The sequence below is a fragment of the Bos indicus x Bos taurus genome, chromosome 14 (genome assembly GCF_003369695.1).
Source record: "Bos indicus x Bos taurus breed Angus x Brahman F1 hybrid chromosome 14, Bos_hybrid_MaternalHap_v2.0, whole genome shotgun sequence".
In the NCBI taxonomy this organism is placed as follows: domain Eukaryota; kingdom Metazoa; phylum Chordata; class Mammalia; order Artiodactyla; family Bovidae; genus Bos; species Bos indicus x Bos taurus.
The window spans coordinates 76,572,861-76,588,050 of record NC_040089.1 but is presented as its reverse complement, the minus strand read 5'-3'; the positions used below and the strand labels follow the sequence as shown (position 1 = coordinate 76,588,050).

At 40.6% G+C, this 15,190-nt stretch overlaps 1 protein-coding gene across 4 annotated transcripts in view; it reads left to right on the top strand.

Moving 5' to 3' along the window:
* WWP1 (WW domain containing E3 ubiquitin protein ligase 1) overlaps positions 1-15,190 on the top strand; it is a 136,433-nt gene that overhangs the window by 23,526 nt on the left and 97,717 nt on the right. For all 4 annotated transcript variants that reach the window (XR_003514514.1, XM_027561611.1, XM_027561610.1 and 1 more), the window contains exon 2: positions 3,596-3,690. The gene's annotated coding sequence lies outside the window, so the exon portion shown is untranslated. The remainder of the gene's footprint in view (positions 1-3,595; positions 3,691-15,190) is intronic.

The window sequence follows — 15,190 nt, the reverse complement described above, 5'->3', positions numbered from 1 at the left end:
GAGGTGCTCTCGGCCGGCGGAGAGCTGGGGGTCTGAGGGGCTCGAGTTCCGTGGACAGGACACAGCTCCTGGAGCCCGGCACGGGGTCGCCCCTGCCTTCGGTGAGATGGAAGGGGGCGAGACCCAGGGTTGGTGCAGATGCCGAGGCTGGAGCGAGGGCGGCGACCTCAAGTGGGGAGGAGGCGTAGGACTGTGTTCAGAGGCCGCTCGGGAAAGCGGAAGTAATCTCGGAATCGTAGGAGACCATGGTGGTGATCATTCGGAGAGTTCGATAAAAGGGAACGATTCTGAAGTTGAAAGGAACTGGGTACTGAGAAGGGTTTTCCTCCTTCCTCTCCCCTTCTGCCCACGTGCAGTCACCTGGGCTTTGAAACTGAAGCCTCGTAATATGTAGTCCAGATAAAATGGATCTTTCCTTTCTGAATATTTCGGTCCTACAGAGACTGTAAAATTTAACAGAAGTGTGCTTTATTATATCAGGATTCTAGTGAAATATTCTTGAGATACATCCAAAAGCTATCTCGGCAGTTAGAGCCATTGCATTGTTTTCTAAGGTTACCCTTTAGGGTCCCCATGTACCCAGGACTGAGACGTTCCCAAGAAGCAGGACTCAGCCTGGATGGTCTGTCTTTATCTTTGCCACATTCATTGAGTTTTAAATTTTAATTCATTGTTAAAATTCATTGAGTTTTAAATTTTAAATTTTGTTGCCTAAATGGCTTTTTAACCTTTCAAGTTCCGTGTCCATTGGACTAACTTTCTTTATCAGCTGATATGTACCATCCTGTCTTGTTGCTGGGATGTCACCTGTGTATTAATGTCCTCAAACTAGAGTACCAGTGTGGAAACGGGAACCACTTTTGTGTCCTTGCCATACCCACTTTAATAGACTAGGCAGTCACTAAGTATATTTATTAATTGATCCAGGCAGATGGATACATGATGATATTTCTCTGCCTTTTCTAATCTGTAATGCTGTGCATAGTATGCAAAATGAATCAGATCTGTTGGATTTTTTTAAAAAAAAATTTGCTTCTGACTCAAGAATGACATCTTAAAGTAAGCAGGCAATTAAGATCAAGACAGTATGGTACTGGCACAAAGACAGAAATATTGATCAATGGAACAAAATAGAAAGCCCAGAGATAAATCCACGCACATATGGACACCTTATCTTTGACAAAGGAGGCAAGAATATACAATGGATTAAAGATAATCTCTTTAACAAGTGGTGCCGGGAAAACTGGTCAACCACTTGTAAAAGAATGAAACTAGAACACTTCCTAACACCATACACAAAATAAACTCAAAATGGATTAAAGATCTCAACGTAAGACCAGAAACTATAAAACTCCTAGAGGAGAACATAGGCAAAACACTCTCCGACATACATCACAGCAGGATCCTCTATGACCCACCTCCCAGAATATTGGAAATAAAAGCAAAAATAAACAAGTGGGACCTAATTAAACTTAAAAGCTTCTGCACAACAAAGGAAACTATTAGCAAGGTGAAAAGGCAGCCTTCAGAATGGGAGAAAACAACAGCAAATGAAGCAACTGACAAACAACTAACCTCAAAAATATACAAGCAACTCCTACAGCTCAACTCCAGAAAAATAAATGACCCAATCAAAAAATGGGCCAAAGAACTAAATAGACATTTCTCCAAAGAAGATATACAGATGGCTAACAAACACATGAAAAGATGCTCAGCATCACTCATTATCAGAGAAATGCAAATCAAAACCACTATGAGGTACCATTTCACGCCAGTCAGAATGGCTGCGATCCAAAAGTCTACTAGCAATAAATGCTGGAGAGGGTGTGGAGAAAAGGGAACTCTCTTACACTGTTGGTGGGAATGCAAACTAGTACAGCCACTATGGAGAACAATGTGGAGATTCCTTAAAAAACTGGAAATAGAACTGCCTTATGATCCAGCAATCCCACTGCTGGGCATACACACTGAGGAAACCAGAAGGGAAAGAGACATGTGTACCCCAATGTTCATCGCAGCACTGTTTATAATAGCCAGGACATGGAAGCAACCTAGATGCCCATCAGCAGATGAATGGATAAGAAAGCTGTGGTACATATACACAATGGAATATTACTCAACCATTATAAAGAATACATTTGAATCAGTTCTAATGAGGTGGATGAAACTGGAACCTATTATACAGAGTGAAGTAAGCCAGAAAGAAAAACACCAATACAGTATACTAACACATATATATGGAATTTAGAAAGATGGTAACAATAACCCTGTGTACGAGACAGCAAAAGAGACACTGATGTATAGATTAGTCTTATGGGCTCTGTGGGAGAGGGAGAGGGTGGGGAGATTTGGGAGAATGGCATTGAAACATGTATAATATCATGTATGAAACAAGTCGCCAGTCCAGGTTCGATGCACGATACTGGATGCTTGGGGCTGGTGCACTGGGACGACCCAGAGGGAGGGTATGGGGAAGGAGGAGGGAGGAGGGTTCAGGATGGGGAACACCAAGGAGTATACCTGTGGCGGATTCATTTCAATATTTGGCAAAACTAATACAATATTGTAAAGTTTAAAAATAAAATTAAAAAAAATTAAAATTAAAAAAAATTAAAATAAAAAGTTAAAAAAAAAGATATATTTTCTGAGTGAGGCATTGATAGGTCTGTAACCTTGGAGGACTGGAAATGTCATTTATTATCTACATTCAGGACTCTCGCTGTTCTTGGCAGTTGAATAGTAATGAGCTCTTATACAACTCTGTGATATTTTTAAAGGATTGAACTGGACGTAATCAGCTTTGTTATGACCTAAATTAATTTGGACGAGTAACCAGTTCACTCAAAAGTTTGTTAAAACTCAGACTTTGTTTTTTCCTTTTGCCACGCCTGGTCACACAGCTGTTTCAGTGGCAGAATTGGAAATGAAATTCAAATAGTCTGACTGCAGAATTGGCCCTTGAAAACTCTGTGGCATGTTGTCTTCCACAATTCGTTCCTCTTCTGTTCTCTGTCCTGGTTATGGCTCCGTTGTCCACCCAGATAACGAAGTGGGACATTTTAGTTGTGTGGAATCCTCCTCCTTCTAAGACTCAGCTATCCATAATCATCTGTCAGAGATCTTACATGTATGCTGAGCTTTCTCCTTCTCATACCCAGTGCTGTGGTTCAGATAAACTTGTTACTTTAAATCTGGACCCATTTCTACCGAAGTATTCTTCTAAAATGCAGTTCTTGCTATGGAAACCTATCAGTGTTACCTTCAGGATAAGCTTTAAACTTTAAACTACTGTGCTTTGTTTATTTTGGATACCATATGAACTATCCCATAGGGTTCTTTATGGTTTAGATTACTGTCTGCCTGTGGGCCTCCTCCCTTTGCACCAGTCTTACAACAGTTTTCTGAATGCTCCATATTTTCTGTGATTCGTTATTGAAGAATTGCACTCTAACACAGTTTATTCGAAGGTTTCTTTCTCTGTGAACCTCTTCCTGACTGAATTACCCACTTTCTCTCATGTGCCCCAGATGTAGTGGTTGCCATTTTGCATCTGTTTTAGTAACTGTCACACTGAAAGCCGCTTATCTTTTTATAGGTTGTCTCCTCACTAGACTATGAGCTCCGTGGAAGAAGGAATCGTGTCTTACTCATCTTTATATCTCCAGTGTCTAGAACAGTTCCTGGTACAAAGTAAGTGATTAACTAAGACTGTATTTAGCAGTTAAACTCCAGACATGTTGATAGTTAAGTATACCTATGTAGACTGAGAATGTATTGTCATAAAAAATATGGTTGTGGACTTTTAACACTTCTGAGCCACAGTTTTCTCATCTATAAGATGGAAATAGTACCTCCCTACTCATACAGTGTCACTGTAATGCTCATATTAAAGAATATATATATAGGTACAGAAGCAACCTAAGTGTCCATCAGCAGGTAAGTGGATTAAGATGTTATGATGTGTGTGTGCGTATATGTGTACAGTGGGGTATACATTTTAAGTGGCCAGAAAAAGGAATGAAATTTTGCCATTTGTATCAACAGATGAACTTGGAGGGTATCATGCTCAGTGAAATAAGTCAGACAAAGGCATACTGTATATCACTTATATGTGGAATCTAAAAAAGCAACCAACTAGTGAATGTAACAGAAAAGAAAGACTCAGAGATACAGAGAATGAATTAGTGGTTACTGGTGTTGACAGGCAAGGAGGAGGGGTAATATAAGGATAGGAGATTAAGAGGTATCAACTATTATGTGTAAAATAAGCTACACAGATGTATCTGTACACTTGGGAATACAGCCACTATTTTAAAATGATTATAAATGGAGTATAATCTTTAAAAATTATGAAACTATACTGTACATCTATAACTTACATAATATTGCACATCAGCTATACTTCAATAAAAAATTCATTATCACATTAAAAAGTCAGGTATGTAGCAGTACTTTCAGAGAAGGCAATGGCATCGCACTCCAGTCCTCTTGCCTGGAAAATCCCATGGGCGGAGGAGCCTGGTAGGCTGCAGTCTGTGGGGTTGCTAAGAGTCAGACACGACTGAGTGACTTCACTTTCACTTTTCACTTTCATGCATTGGAGAAGGAAATGGCAACCCACTCCAGTGTTCTTGCCTGGAGAACCCCAGGGACGGGGGAGCCTGGTGGGCTGCCGTGAAATGACTTAGCAGTAGCAGTGGCAGCAGCAGTACTTTACGTGTATTTTAAGTGCGTGCCTGCTAAGTCACTTCAGTTGTGTTTGACTCTTTGCGACCTTATGGACTGTAGCCCGCCAGGCTCCTCTGTCCGTGGGATTCTCCAGCAAGAATACTGGAGTGGGTTGCCATCCCCTCCTCCAGGGGATCTTCCTGACCCAGGGATCAAAACTTTGTCTCTTAGGTCTCCTGCATTGCCAGGCACATACCAGGCATTTACCACTAGCACCCCCTGGGAAGCCCTTAAGTGCCATGCAACTTTGTTATTAAACGAAATATGAAAGCTAAGTGTTGAAGTAGATGATTTTGTTTGCTGTATATCTTGCCTGTTAAGGCAAAGTAGTACTATTTTTGAACCATTTTTATCACTTGCAGTTTAAATTTTCAGTTACTGGTGACTAGAGGCATGTACTCTAGCGTCTGAGGACTGGTCTGTATAGAACAAAGGGAGTAATAGCTCGGGGGTGGAAATATGGGAACAGAAAAAGTTTTAAGCAGTTAGCACGAACAGTCTTTTGCCTAGTTGGCAGTTTCATAGTCTGCACAGCGTTTTAAACTTTACAATTCTTTTTAAGTAACTCTTCCTCAGTCTTTATCCTCAGCAGTGACCTTTTGGTCTAATTCACTAATAAAGTCCCTCAATTTTCTTTTAATCTACCTCCAGATTAATTCATATCTTCACTTATCCTTCGATCCCTCATTTACTGTTCAGGGGAAGAAGTACTTCCTTTTCTTGGAAGACATCTGTGGGAACGTTGTGGCTTTTCTTTGTTTGGCTTATCAGGCTGCAGGCGTACTCCCTACCTCATCTGATGAATTGATGATCGACACTTTTCTATGTCTACTTCCTTGTCATCATGTATTTTTTACACTTTTTAAAATTCTGTAATTTGAACATGCCAGTTCTGGATTGTATTAATATGCAGAAGTTAATAATAAAAGCAAACCTTTGGGAACCAGTTACTCTGCTCAGAACTGGGTCAGTACCAACACAGTTAAAGAGGTACCTGTGAGTACCTCTGTTACCTACATTCCCTGCCCTGCCGCAACCCCTGAAGTAATTGCCATTTTCAATTTATTTTTAATTATATTTAAAAAAAAATAGTATTACCACAGATATGTTTCTTTATTTTGAATTTAATGTTATGTTTAGAGTCTTTTTAAAGCTTGCACAAATGATGTTTTAAGAAAAGTCTAGTTTATAAACAGATCTTTATATTTCAATGAAAATATCCAAGCATCATAAAAGAATGATAGAAAAGGCTCAGTGCATATTCAAATTTATAACAAGAAATTAACCATGGAGAAATATTTTTGTACAATGTGGATATTGCTGTACCATATATAAAAGAAAGCTCCTTAGAGTGCAGAAGTGTAGCCAGATGTATCTCCACACTGTGGTTTCTTGAATTTGTGAAGAATGTTTCAGTTAGATTCATAGCGTCCTCCTTGAAGAGTGGTGACTGTCCTTTGCTTGCCCTTTGCACCTCAGCAGTTCTTCGGTGGGCCTCATTCAGTTGTTCATACTGATCACGTAAGCTTTTGAGACACAGGATCCACAGTGTTCCCATGTTTCTGGATTGTTTTCTTTTTTTCTGTTGTGTAATTGTAGCATTTTCAGAAGAAGTACATAGCAAAAGATGAGGCTATGGTAACTGCCAAAAGAATTCATTTCTTCTTTGTCGTTAAGAATTGGAAGTCTTCCTTGATGCTCAGTGTAGAACATTAAGTCTTGGAGGTGGGACTCAGTGAAAGAAAGATGTTACTACTTTGAACTCCTTTTTGTCTGTTTTCATTTACTATTCCGTTTTCTAAGATCCATTCATGTTGTTGCCTACAGCTATAGTTCATTCATTCTCACTACTGTATAATGTTCCATTGTGTATTAGCCTAATTCTTTTAACCATTTTTCTGCCAGTGAACATTTGAGCATATTGGTGATGGCTTTTATTATGAAGAATGCTTAAATTTGGAATGAGTATCTGTGCAAAATTTTTGTAGTATGTACCTAGAATTGTTTGTTAAGGACATGCAAATGATCAACTTTATAAAATAATGCCAAGTTGTTTTCCAACAAGTTTACCAAATTTAATACCTACCAGCAGTTTAAGCTTTGCCAGTTTAAACAACTAGCAGCAGTGTGTAAAGAGTCACCACTGCCCCACCTTTTTTTCTTTGCATTATTTAGGTCAAAATTCCTAGTCTTTACCATTCTTGTGAGTTTGAAAATAGCATCTCTTGTGGTCTTAACTAGTATTTCTCTGATGAATAATTGAGATTCTGTATTTCTTAAAAATACTTCTTGGCCAGACAAGTTTCCATGTCTATAAAATTTCTATTCAGTTTGTTTTCTTTTCCCCACATTTGCTTACTTTTTTTTTTTTTCAATTTTTTTGTCAAGGTTCTTACATAGTTTAATTACTAACATTTATTCAGTTTTACATTTTGTAAATATCTCCCAGTTTGTGGCTTGTCTTTTAGTTGTTTGTTTTTAATGATGTGTTATGCTAAATAGAAGTTCTCAGTTTCCACACAGTCAAAATATTCATTCTTTTCTTCTTTGGTTAGTATGCTTAAGAAATCTTTCTTTTTGGGAGGATGCAAAACAATAGTATAATTTCTTTTAAAACTTTGTCTTTCATACTAATATCACTAGTCCATCTTGAATTGATTTTGTATATAATGTGAGGTAGGAATCCAGTCTAATTCTTCCAATGTAGATAATATCAGGACCATTTAATTGTCCCTCCTTTCTCACAGTTCTGCATTGCTACATCTGTTGTATTAGTATGTCCTTAGATATGTAGGTCTTTTGGGAAATTTTATTTTTTACTTTTTATTTTGTGTTGAAGGATACCAAATTAACAATGTTGGGATAGTTTCAGGTGGACAGCAGTGGGACTCAGCCACACGTATACATGTGTGCATTCTCTTGTGGGCCTCTTTATGTTGTTTCACTTTATTTGCTGTTGTTTTTATTCAGTCGCTAAGTTGTGTCCAACTCTTTGCAACCCCATGGACTGCAGCATGCCAAGCGTGCCTGTCCTGCACTAACTCCCGGGGTTTGCTCAAACTCATGTCCATTGAATTAGTGATGCTGTCTAACTCTTTTATGCTCTGACATGAACTTCTCCTCTTGCCTTCAATCTTTCTCAGCATCAGAGTCTTTTCCAGTGAGTCAGTTCTTCACATCAGGTGGCCAAAGTATTGGAGCTTCAGCTTGCATCAGTCCTTCCAGTGAATATACAGGACTGATTTTCTTTAGGATTGACTGGCTTGATCTCCTCACAGTCCAAGGGACTCTGAAGAGTCTTTTACAGCACCACAGTTCAAAAGCATCACTTCTTCAGTGCTCAGCCTTCTTTATGGTCCTACTGTCACATCTGTACATGGTTACTGGAAAAACCACAGCCTTGACTCTGTGGACCTTTGTCAGCAAAGTGATGTCTTTGCTTTTAATATGCTATATAGGTTTGTCATAGCCTTCCTTTTCTCCAGACAAGAATCCCAGAGTGGGTAGCCATACCCTTCTCCAGGGGATCTTCGCAACCCAGGCATCCAACCCAGGTCTCCTACATTGCAGGCGGATTCTTTACTTCCTGAGCCACTAGGGAAGACCCTCCAAGGAGCAAGCGTCTTTTAATTTCAAGGCTGCAGTCACCATCAGCAGTGATCTGGGAACCCAAGAAAATGAAATCTGTCATTGTTTCCACCTTTTCCTTCTTCTATTTGCCATGAAGTGATGGGACAGGATGCTATGATCTTAGTTTTTTGAATGTTCAGTTTTAAGTCAGCGTTTTCAGTCTCCTCTTTCACTTTCATCAAGGGGCCTTTAGTTCCTCTTCACTTTCTGCTGTTAGAGTGGTATCATCTTCATATCTGAGGTTTTGATATTTCTGTCACCAATCCTGATTCCAGCTTGTGCTTCATCCAGCCCAGCATTTCACATGATGTCCTCTGCATAGAAGTTAAATAAGCAGAGTGACAGTATATAGCCTTGACATACTCCTTTCCCAATTTTGAACCAGTCAGTTGTTCCATGTAAGGTTCTAAATGTTGCTTCCTGACCTGCATACATGCTTCTCAGGAGACAGGTAGGATGGTCTAGTATTCCCATCTCTTGAAGAATTTTTCACAGTTTGTTGTGATTCATATAGTCATTGAAACAAATATTTTTTGGAATTCCCTTGCTTTCTCTATTATCCTACAAATTTTGTTAATTTGATCTCTGGTTCCTCTGCCCTTTCTAAACCCAACTTGTACTTCTGGAGTTCTCAATTCATGTATTACTGAAGCCTAGTTTGAAGGATTTTGAGCATAACCTTACTAGCATGTGAAAAGAGTGCAATTGTATAGTTTGAACATTCTTTAGCATTGCCCGTCTTTGCAACTGGAATGAAAACTGATCTTTTTCAGTCCTGTGGCCACTGGTGAGTTTTCCAAATTTTCTGGCATATTGAGTGCAGCACTTTCACAGCATATTCTTTTAGGATTTGGAATAGCTCAGCTAGAATTCCATCACCTCTACTAGCTTTGTTTGTAGTGGTGCTTCCTAAGGGCCACTTGATTTTACACTTCAGGATGCTGGCTCTTGGTAAGTGACCACACTATCATGGTTATTCAGATCATTATGATCTTTTTTGTATAATTCTTGTGTGTACTCTTGCCACCTCCTCTTAATCTCTTCTGCTTCTGTTAGGTCCTTACCGTTTCTGTCTTTTATTGAACCTGTCTTTGCATGAAATGTTCCCTTGATATCGCCAATTTTCTTGAAGAGATCTCTAGACTTTTCCCATTTTATTGTTTGCCTCTACTTCTTTGCATTGTTCATTGAAGAAGGTCTTATCTTCCCTTGTTATTCTCTGGAACTTTGTATTCAGTTGGTTATATCTTTCCGTTTCTCCTTTGCTTTTCACTTTTCTTTTCTCAGCTATTTGCAAAGCCTCTTCAGACAACCACTTTGCCTTCTTGCATTTCTTTTTCTTTGGAATGGTTGTGGTAACTGCCTCCTGTGCAGTGTCACAAACCTCTGTCCATAGTTCTTCAGGCACTCTGTCTACCTGATCTAATCTCTTGAATCTATTTATCAACTCTACTGTATACTCATAAAGGATTTTATTCAGGGCATACCTGAATGGCCTAGTGGCTTTCCCTACTTTCTTCAATTTAAGTCTGAATTTTGTAATAAAGAGTTCATGATGTGAGCCACTGTTAGCTCCAGGTCTTGTTTTTGCTGACTGTATAGAATTTTTCCATCTTTGGCTGCAAAGTACAAAATCAATCTGATTTCAGTATTGACCATTTGGTGGTGTCCATGTGTAGAGTTGTCTTTTGTGTTGTTGAAAGAGGGTGTTGGCTATGATCAGTGAGTTCTGTTGGCAAAACTCTATTAGCCTTTGCCCTGCTTCATTTTGTACTACAAGGCCAAACTTGCCCATTACTCGAGCTATCTCTTGACATCCTACTTTTGCATTCCAATCCCCTATGCTAAAAAGGACATCTTTTTTGGTGTTAGTTCTAGAAGGTCTTGTAGGTCTTCATAGAACCAGTCAACTTCAGCTTCTTGGGCATTAGAGGTTGGGGCACAGACTTGGATGGCTGTGATGGTGAATGGTTTGCCCCCTGCTCTTCCCCTGTAGCATATTGGACACCTTCCAACGTGTTGGGCTTATCTTCCACTTGTCACATCTTTATGCCTTTTCATATTGTTCATGCGTTCTTGTGGCAGGAATACTGCACTGTGTGGTTCATAGCTTCGTTGAGTCACACGAGCTCCTTCACCACAGCCAGGCTGCGATCCATGAGGCTGCCATTGTATTTACCCTTCACCAAGTCTTGCCAGACATTTATTTGTTTTAATATTTTCTAAGAACTGTGACTTTGTTGATATTCTCTGTTACTTTTTTTTAACTTCATTAGTTTGTTTTTTTATTAACTTTTGCTTTCTTAGGGTTTACTGATTACTATCTTTCTAATTTAACAGATTGTCCTGTTAACTCATTTATTTTCAGCCTTTCTTCTTTTCCTAGGACAAGTCATTAAGGCTATAGATTTGCCTCAAACTGTAACATTTACTGTATTCCAAAAATGTTTGTAATTAAGTTACATTCATTTTTTAGTGTTTTTTTGGAAGCCTTATGTGCTGCAATCCATGGGGTCACAAAGAGTCGGACACAACTTCACAGCTAAACAACAAAACATTTTTATTTTTTGAAATTGTATTCAGTTATTTATGTTTGGTTGAGCTGGGTCTTCATTGCCACTCAAGAGCTTTGTCTAGTTGCAGTGAGCAGGGGTTTTGCTCTTGTTGAGACGTGGGGGCTTCTCGTTGCGCTGGCTTAACTTGTTACAGAGTACGTGCCCTAGGGCAGGAGGCTTCAGTACTTCTGGCTCGAGGTTTCTACAGCACAGGCTCAGAACTTGTGCCCTGTGGGCTCAGTTGCTCCTGATGTGTGGAATCTTTCCAGACTGGGGACCTCACCTGTGTCCTCTGCATTGGCAAGTGGACTCACAACCCCTCTTCCCAGGGAGTCTAGTTTTTAGTATTTTTAGAAAAATTTCCATTACCATTTCTGATGACTCATGCAATATTTAGAAGTGTTATTATTTTCTATTTGTATTTTAAAAATTAATCTTTTATTACTGATTTTTAACTTAACTGCATTTTGATCAGCACCCAGGAACAAAATTATACATATTCTTTGAAATTTAGTGACATTTTCATTACCTCCCAACATATGTATTGTTTTTCTATATGTCCCATGTATTCTTGAGAAGCCGAGAAGGCAATGGCACCCCACTCCAGTACTCTTGCTGGAAAATCCCATGGATGGAGGAGCCTGGTAGGCTGCAGTTCATGGGGTCGCTGACTGAGTGACTTCACTTTCACTTTTCACTTTTATGCATTGGAGAAGGAAATGGCAGCCCACTCCAGTGTTCTTGCCTGGAGAATCCCAGGGACGGCGGAGCCTGGTGGGTTGCCGGCTATGGGGTCGCACAGAGTCGGACACGACTGAAGCGACTTAGCAGCAGCAGCAGCAGCATCCTTGAGAAGAATGTTTGTTTTCTAACACTTATTAGGTTCTGTTCATTAAATTCTTGTTCATCATTTTTTGATTCACTTGATCTATAGAAAATTAGTGTGTGTTGAAATCACCCGAATCAGTGGTCAGTTGGTCAGTTTCTTCCTGTAGTTCTAACAATCTTTACAGGCTTTTATCCTCCTGGGAGATTGTGAATTATTATTATTATTATTTTTTTTTTGCCTTGTCTGGATAGAGATTTGATTTGCTTAGAAATGTTTCAGGGTAGAGAGAGGCTAGGAGAAAGCACAGGGTGTAGAATTCTCTTTTTAATTTTCACTGTCAACTGGGAAAGCAGTGTACTCACAGTACTGAAACTTAGAAGCTGCGTTCTTCAGGTTCCTTTGGGTTCTCAGATGCAAGTTAGAGCTCTTGATCCTTTTTGTTCTGTCTCCTCTCGGGCTTCTTCCATTTGTCCTTATTACTTCATCTCTTGGTCCATGCTGGTGTTCCCACTTTCGACCTTTTGGGGCACTCACCACATCTGCCTTATTTTCATCTTTCCAGGTTGATTGATCCTTGCTGAGATGGTTGAACTGGAGTGGCATCTCCCCATCATTTGTAGGGGACTGCTGCTCTGTGTTTGAACTGAGATCAACAGAGGATTAGCACTTCACTTCACCTAAGCATTCTCTCGATAGAGGGGCCAGCATTTCCTCTGGTAGCTCATCAGGTTTTGGAGGCTTAGAAGTTGGAGAGTGACAGTCTTTTGGTTTTACTGAGTATTTCGTCTTTTTTCCAGAGAGGTCTCACTCTGTTTCACACACCCTGATCTGACTTCTGGTGGATACGGCAAGGTCCCAGTCCAAGGTGACTCACTTCCTGTTCTCGACCATCACTGTTCTTGAAATTCTTTACTTTGCCAGTTTTGGTGTCCCTCCGAGGCTGTCACTGCAGTTGGAGATCAAACCAGTCCGTCCTAAAGAAAATCAGTCCTGAGTGTTCATTGGAAAGACTGATGCTGAAGCTAAAGCTCCAGTACTTCAGCCACCTGATGCAAAGAGCCAACTCATTGGAAAAGACCCTGTTGATGCTGGGAAAGATTGAGGGCAGGAGGAGAAGGGGACAACAGAGGATGAGATGGTTGGATGGCATCACCAACTTGATGGACATGAGTTTGAGCAAGCTCCGGGAGAGGGTGAAGGACAGAGAAGCCTGGCGTGCTGCAGACCATGGGGTTGCAAAGAGTCGGACACGACTGAGCGACTGAACAGCAAGCTGATGCTGCCATTTCTCCCGTTCCTTCTGTAGCTGCTCTTCTGCTTGTTCTCTCACAACTGGGGCATCAGGCTGAGCTTTGCTGCTCCAAAGATAGAAGCTGCCTGAAAGCTAGATAAGGAGATACAAGCAGAGGAGACATCTGTTAGGAGTACTCTGAGGCTTTAAATGCAGTTTGGGTCTCTGGAAGGGTCCTCTTGTCGTCATACCTATAACATCTTGAGAGCAGTTGTCTTTGGTGCTCCGCGACTGAACGTCCTATCTATAGAGCTTCACAGTCATTGTCCTCTTGTACCCGCTACAGCTTGCCTTTTTCCACTGTTTATCCTGAAGTCATGGCCTCTGTCACGGCCTCTGCTGCCTTAGTCATGACAGCAGTCGTGGGCTCCATAGCGATCATGTTGTTTGCCTTCAAAGCTCTCTTCACCTCTTCTAGGTGAATAGGCAAATCCAGGCCGTCTGTGCAGGACAGCTTCTCTGGTCCGTATTTGTTTTGTGAAAATTCTGATTTCTTTTTCAGTGAAAAGAACCACCATCCTTATCCCTGTCCTGTCCTTGATTAGCAGTGTTCCCTGGAATTCTGTTGTCTAGAGATTCTTTACTGAGGCTCTGGATGCTGAACAGGGACTCCAGGTTCTCAAACTGAGCATAATGAAAACCTTTCAACCTCCCTGCATTACTGGATTCTCATGGTAAATGCTCGGTGCTGATAACTCGCTAAAGAATTCCTGAGTGGAGACTCCTGCCTCTCACAAATTGGGCTCCCTAGAAAGACAGTGTAGGGTGGCAGATGGGGAAGTGGCCCTGTTCCCAGCAGCCTGCTGAGCGGTGGGCAGGATGGAGCAGTCAGTCTCAGGTGCTGTGACGTGCTGTCATCGTAACTGTGCCAAGTGGTTGAAACAGCTGCCAGATAGTCTGTTTCGGGGTCGCAGATGCTGTTTCTACCATGCTATACCATTCCTCAACCCGGAAGTCTGTTAGGGACTGCCCATCCTTTTTGGCTGAGATCACTTTGTTGGGCTGGGAGAAGGAACCAAAGCTAGGCTATTTTTTTTTTTTTTAAAGCATGCAAATTTGGAGTTCTCTATCTGCTTACTTAGATTGAATCTTGTATCATTTTCTTTGTTTTCCCTAATAATGCTCTTTTTCTGCTATTATAACTCAGCCCAGCTTTCCTTTTGTTTGTATTTGCCTAATACGTCCTTTTCCATATTTTTGCTTCCATGCTGTCAGCATCTTTATTTTATGGGCATCTCTCATCTTACTCTTGAATTTCCTGTTACTATGATTATTTCTATATTTGCACTCTCTTTCTTTTGCTTTCTGATAATGCTGGTCGTTTATGCCTTTTTTTTTTCCTTTTCTAGCCGTTTTTTGGGAATTGAGTTTTTTTTTTTTTAATTGTATTCTCTTCTACTCTGCTGGTTTGGAAATTACACTCCTATTTCTGTTCTTCTGTGGTTACCCTTGAAATCCTGCTGGGAATGCTATGTAGTCCAGAGTTAAGCCAGAGCACAGGCCCTCTGCCGGGTGATGCAGAGAGTTGACCTCGTCAGTCCCTGTCCTCTCACTCCCTGCCCAGCCCCTCCACTCTGTGCTTCTGTATTTTAATGGTTTATTCTGGTTTTATTTACATACCGTAATAAGATGTCACTGTTGTTATTTTATTGGCAGTGTTTATCTAGATGTACTTGTATGCTGACCAGTTTCTTTACTCATCTTTCCCTTCCTGCATCTCAGAGCACCCTCCTGTGTAATTTTATTCTTTTTTGGAAAATGTGTCTTTCAGATTTTGTCGAAGTAAAGGCCTGCTGTTGGTAAACTCTTTTTGGTTTCTCTGGCAAAATCTTGATACCTTCTGTGTTCCAAAGAGAGTTTTGGTGCTTGAATAAATTTTCTCAGTTTTCGCAGATAGGTGCTTGTTCCGCCTTCTTTGTTTCCATCGCTGCTTGTTGAGAATTCTGCTGTCACTTGACTCTCTTCTGAGTGTCGTCACTCTTGTCTCTGGCTGCTTTTAGCATGCCCTGTGTTTTGGTGCTGTGCGGCGTGACTGCTGTGTGTCCCTGGGTGTCCACACGTGAGTGTCTTCATGTTTACCCCAACTGTTTTATTCAGTGTTTCTTAGAATTGTGAACAAGTGTATTTCACGGGTCTAGAAAACTGAGTCATTTTGTC